Below are 5,518 nucleotides of genomic sequence, written 5' to 3' on the forward strand. Positions count from 1 at the left end.
ATGAGTCTTTTGCATTCTCTTCCTTACAGTCTTCTGTGGCAATAATCAAAAGATCTTAGATGGAGCCAGGGGAAGACTCTGAATAGCCTGAAATAAAATTAAATAAATGTAATCAGAACTTTTACTACTTGTTTTTTTTTGGTTCTTTTCTAAGGCCAGGGCTCTTCTCTCCAATAGAAATCCATTTAATCATTACTAAGTAACTAGAATAATAGCTGCGAACTACTATGTGATTTGTTGTCCTTTTCCTTATAAATCCCCTCATCCCTCCCACTAGTTCTGTTATCCTCTCCTCCTCCCACTTTCCTTCTTTTCCTTTGAATGACCGAGTTATAACAAGGAACAGCATTGTTGCTTTTGTCTTCAGTGGATTGACAATCCTTAGGACCCTAGGGAAGCCTTTATAGAAACCATTGGCCTCTAAGGGAAAATAAGAACGAAAGATAAGAGGCTTAACTTTCTCTGTTGAAAGTAAGAGAACAGATTTCTCTGCCTTTCACCAGAACATTTGCCTTAGAAAGTCGGTAAATGTACTTTCTCCAATATTTTCAGAAGTATCTTTCTAGAAATTAAAAGAACAACAACTCCCCTTTGTCAGCTTGAAAGCCGGGGACTGGCTTTCTCAAGAGCCTAGCAGCCATTTCTGTAATAAGTGAGCATTAGCAGATACGAAGAACATCTCTGTATTGCTTTTTCCTCAGGATTATCAGAGACTAGCCAGGGTAAGTTAAGCTACTCCTTGCCTTATCCCAATTACCAAACAGATTTTTACCCCAATTACCAGATAAGGTTAGGACAGACTGTATGTGATCAATGGAACTGGCCTGTCTTTTCACTTGAGAGTTAGTAATTGCTTATCTTGAAAACAGGCATGTAATGAGTTTGAGTCTTTGCGATTTCTTAGCAGATTGCTTGTGACATACTTTGTCTCCTGGCTTAATGCTTATTAAGTAATAACATTGTTTCTTTTTCTCCAACTATCTTTGCAGATGATTTCTGAGCTGGGAAATTTTTTTTTTATTATTTTGCCCGCAAAGACCTTCAAGAGGGGACATTTTGTTTGTTTTTTCTTAAAGATTTTTTTTTAAAGACAAACCTGGTACTATGATAATCAAAAACTGTTACCCTCTGCCACTCAGTAGCTGGGCTTGATAGGAGTTCTGCGTGGCAGATGGAATTCCAGCCCTTTCAGATTTTCCCAGGTGAACCAAACATTGTTTGCTTTCAGAAGTTCTCGGTGAGGTTTTCATTTTAAAATTCATAAAAGTTATCAGCTAGCTTCCAACAATTGTTTAATAAAAAGCAATTAGCCAGCCAAAAATATAATGGCTTTTATGTCAAAATATGTTGGAGACAGCTGCAAAGCAGGCCACTAGCAGCCCCCGGGCCATATGCCGTGAGTCTCAGGCATATGCACAGCCGGGCACAACAGCACAGAGCATATTGGGAGTAATAAACCCAGCCCCCCAAATGCTGTCCCCCCTCCAACCACCTCATTCCAGAGGAACTGACAGCATGAAATTCTCTGGAGTAAATTGCCATAGTCAAGATTCACAGACTCATTTATTAGGCAAGACTCTAATCTGGCAGTAGATGTAGAAAACCCTACTTCCCAAGTCTGCTTTGGATAAAATCCATGCATCCTTATAGCTTTGCAGGAAAATGATTTAAAACAACAATAGCAACAACAACACAATAACAACATTAAAGGCTCCTAGAAACAACTAAAGCCACAACTCAGAGTATACTCTTCTTTTTTTATTGTAATTAATAGAAAGGTTACATTATATTTGCCAGATAGAAGGTACATTACTTAACAATCATTGTTACCTTCTCATGTTTTTGTCCCCATTTCCCTCTCCCATCCCCTCCCTTCATCTTGTTTCCCCCTTCCCTATCCTATTTCAAATGAACAAATAAGCATATATACAATATATCAGATAACAAGGTAAGATACTGTAACAATGTGAGATAACCAAGGGACAACAAAAGGGATGAGAAATAACAGTATATTAAGAACAACAGTCACACATTATATGGCTCTTGTTTCTATATCTTGGAGGTCTTTTTTTATTTTCATTTTTTTCATATATTTTTATTGTAATTATAGAAGGGTTACATTATATTCACCAGATAGAAGGTGCATTACTTCACATACATTGATACCCTTTCTCATATTTTGGTCCCCATTTCCCTCCTCCCAACCCCAGTCACTCATCTTTGGAGGTCCTTTCATTTAGCCTCATCCTATATGGCCTTATATATCTAGGTTTTGCCTTATTGTGAATCTTTGTTAGGAGAGTCCTAGGTTTGAGTATACTCTTCTTTTACCTGTCTATTTGCTTCTTTCAGCTTGATATGTATGGAACAGTTTTTTAAAAAAAATTTGCATTTCTTGTTTCTTGCAAAGATAGTTTTATTCTCCTCACTGTTCTGACGTGGTCATTTATTGCTCTGCCTTGCTCCTCAAGAGAGGTTCTGGTGATGGAGATATCGGAGATAGCTCCATGCTACTTTTGTTGTCATTGGAAATACAAATCTAGACACATGTATATTTTAATCATAGAGAAGAAGGAAACTTTCCTGAGGTTTTTTTTGCCACCGAGAAATGCCATATTTTCATCAAAAGCATGTTCATTTTGAAAACAAAACGTGGGCATATCAGCCTTTGTTTGTAGAAAGCCTTCCCTTCCCTAAGGATCCCATGGTGTATAATCATTTAGAAGCTGTCCTTAGAACATTTACAGTGCCTACCTCTGTCAGGACAGGTTTTGGAGACTGCTTCCTAGTCATTTTGGAGTGCCAGCAGAATCTTATTCTGTAGGTAAGAAAATGGGAAAGGAGTGTACTTGATACCATAGTATTCACAGTGGAGTTGCTGCATAGCTTTTGGAAAGGAAACTATATTCTTTGTAATCACCAGTTTCTAAGTTACAATTTCTTTCTTCCCTTACTCTCCCTGCCCAACCTTTTTCAGCAAAGCTGTGGTAAAAGGATTGCATTGGAATCCTCTAAGAGCATCCCCGTTGAGAATTTCACAGGCCTCAATTATGCAGCAGCACTCATGGAAATTTACTACGAAGAAAGCATTCTAAGAAAAATCTGCAAAGGGCAGTAGCAGATGGAGTGAATTCTAGGGGAAACCAAGGCACAGCCAGCCTGGGAGTAGTCTCCCAGTTTATGTCTAATTCCCCCAATAAAGACTCTTGACAACACAAGCAGAATGTCACCTATGAAAGCATATGAGGGTCTAACTGCCCAAAGCATCTCTGCCTCTGTCTCTGCCTCTCCCTCTCCCTGCCCCTTTCCCCCTCCCCCTCCTTCTCCTCCTCCCTCTCTTTCTCCTCATCTTCTCTTCTCTCTCCCTCTTTTCTTCTCCTGTCTATTCTCTTCTCTCTCCCTCCCCTTTTCTCCTCCTACCTCCCCTCCCCTCCCCTCCTTTCCTCCTCCTTCCCCTCCCCATCTCTCCCTCCATGCCCCCTCCCCTTCCCAGTTCTTTCTAATTGAAAGGTAGTCATATGGACACCCTCTGTCTTGAGAGCATTGAAACTCTGCACTGCAGACAAAGCATAGCTTATCCTGAAGAGCTATGCACCAAAAATTTAGACACACAGAATCAGTTTTATAAATTCTGGATATGATGAGGAATCTTTTTCAAATCCAAGTGTCCAGATGCTGGTCCATGGTGAGTGAGACTTGTCAGTAGGTCTTTCTGACAAGGGGAAAAGCAGCCTCATATGCATACCCTTGGCTCTGCTAACTCTTGTGCACAAGTTACATTAGGAGCTGATCATTCCGACCTTTCTCCTATTTACTTTCTCTGAGAAGGAATTTGAGGCACTTATTTATTTTATTTTTTTGGCGTTCCTAGAAGGGCAGTGGAAATGGTGTAGACAGATTTATGAAAAGTACAAGGTACTGTCTGGGTCATTGATTGAAGTCCAGGGTGGTGAGGATTCCATGAGAGCCAGCATTGTGAAGCTTTATTAAGTAGGCATTTTAGAATTTGACACTCCTGGGCCCAGATCCTTCTTAATATTTCTATAGTACTACTGAAATTTCAAGCCTTTTATATTTGTATTCTTGTAGATAATCTACCAAGTTTTTAGGGCCTATGAACAAATTGAATAAATGTGACAGAAAATAAGATGACCTGCATTTCAGGAGGAATATCATATAATAAACCCATGAATATATAAATTAGCAAGAGAATCAAAAATACAGTTAATGTTCTTGGATGTGGAATTTAATTTTCTTAACTTTGGTAAGGAATGTTAACAGTCCATGTTTTTATGAACACTTCTTTTTTTAAAAATATTAATACAGTATTTATTTTGTCTTCCCTTTGTCAAACCCTGAGCCAACCACTTTCCCCAGACTTCCTGGGGAGGCACAGGAAAAGGAACACATTGGGCAGACAAGACATGGGAGGAAAAACTATGGGAGGTGGAGATGGCTCCTTCAAGTGGCGAAGAGGATGAGAAAGGCCACCATCAGGCAGAAGAACCCCATGGCCTCCGGGAGGGCAAAGCCCAGAATGGCATAGGAGAAGAGCTGCTGCTCCAGAGAAGGGTTTCTTGGCATAACCAATGATGAGGCTCCCAAACACTGTGCCAATTCCAGTCCCAGAGCCAGCCACCCCAACTGTGGTGGCCCCAGCTCCAATGAACTTGGCTGCTGTATCAATGTCCCTTGAAATGGCGCTGGTTTAGAATCTGCAGCTGGGGACAAGTGAGGTCAGGGGACGTGGGCCTGCTAAGCTGTGGCTCTTATCTGTCAGTGTCTCTGGTCAGTTCAGTACCATTGCAGACAGTGGTCGGCTCAGCAGCTGATAGGTGCTCCTGACCAAGGAGGGAGTAGAGGCAAACTTGGAGCAGGCGTATATTTTCAGGGGTTAGGGGGTGTGGGAGGAGAGCTGCTCCCAGGGCAGGGAAGACAGAGAGGGGTTTTTATGAATACTTCTATATTAAAGGAATACATGAATGATATTATTAAGGGAAATTCAAGATGCTAGTCATACAGTCTGTTCTCTCAAAATTCTCCTAAACCAATGTGGGATCTGATGGGGTAATAGACATCTTGAATGAGGCACTTCAGGGAGCCACAAAATTTCAGGCATCTCTATCCCAGAATTATAAAGGCAAGACCAAGCTGAGCTATAACTACCAACTTCAGTCAGTCCCCTATACATCTAACTCTTTTTTTGTTTGTTTGTTAAACTTGCTTTTAAGATCTTTTGTCATGTTTACAGATTATGTCATCTCTGGAGTCAACACGTTAAGCAAATTAGTATTCCTGGGAAAGGAGAGTTGTAATTTACTTACCCTGACATTTCTACCCAAGTAACAGTTTATTTGATTTAACATCTTTTCCTTTTTCCTAATCCTAGGGACTCCTCATGTTTCTTGCTTATTTCAGATGTAAGGACATCAATTCCTTTAGTCCTTAGGTTTTATCCAAGTATATTTAAATCAGCCATGAAAACCAGAATAGCAAATATGTTCTGTACAGTGTGGCA

General features: G+C 40.3%; 1 pseudogene; it reads right to left on the reverse strand.

Moving 5' to 3' along the window:
- Positions 1-4,461: 4,461 nt before the first annotated feature.
- LOC150054771 (ATP synthase F(0) complex subunit C2, mitochondrial pseudogene) lies at positions 4,462-4,980 on the reverse strand (annotated as a pseudogene).
- Between the last annotated feature and the right edge of the window lie 538 nt (positions 4,981-5,518).

The sequence above is a fragment of the Megascapheus bottae genome, chromosome 14, assembly GCF_031878675.1.
Source record: "Megascapheus bottae isolate mThoBot1 chromosome 14, mThoBot2.hap1, whole genome shotgun sequence".
Lineage (NCBI taxonomy): Eukaryota > Metazoa > Chordata > Mammalia > Rodentia > Geomyidae > Megascapheus > Megascapheus bottae.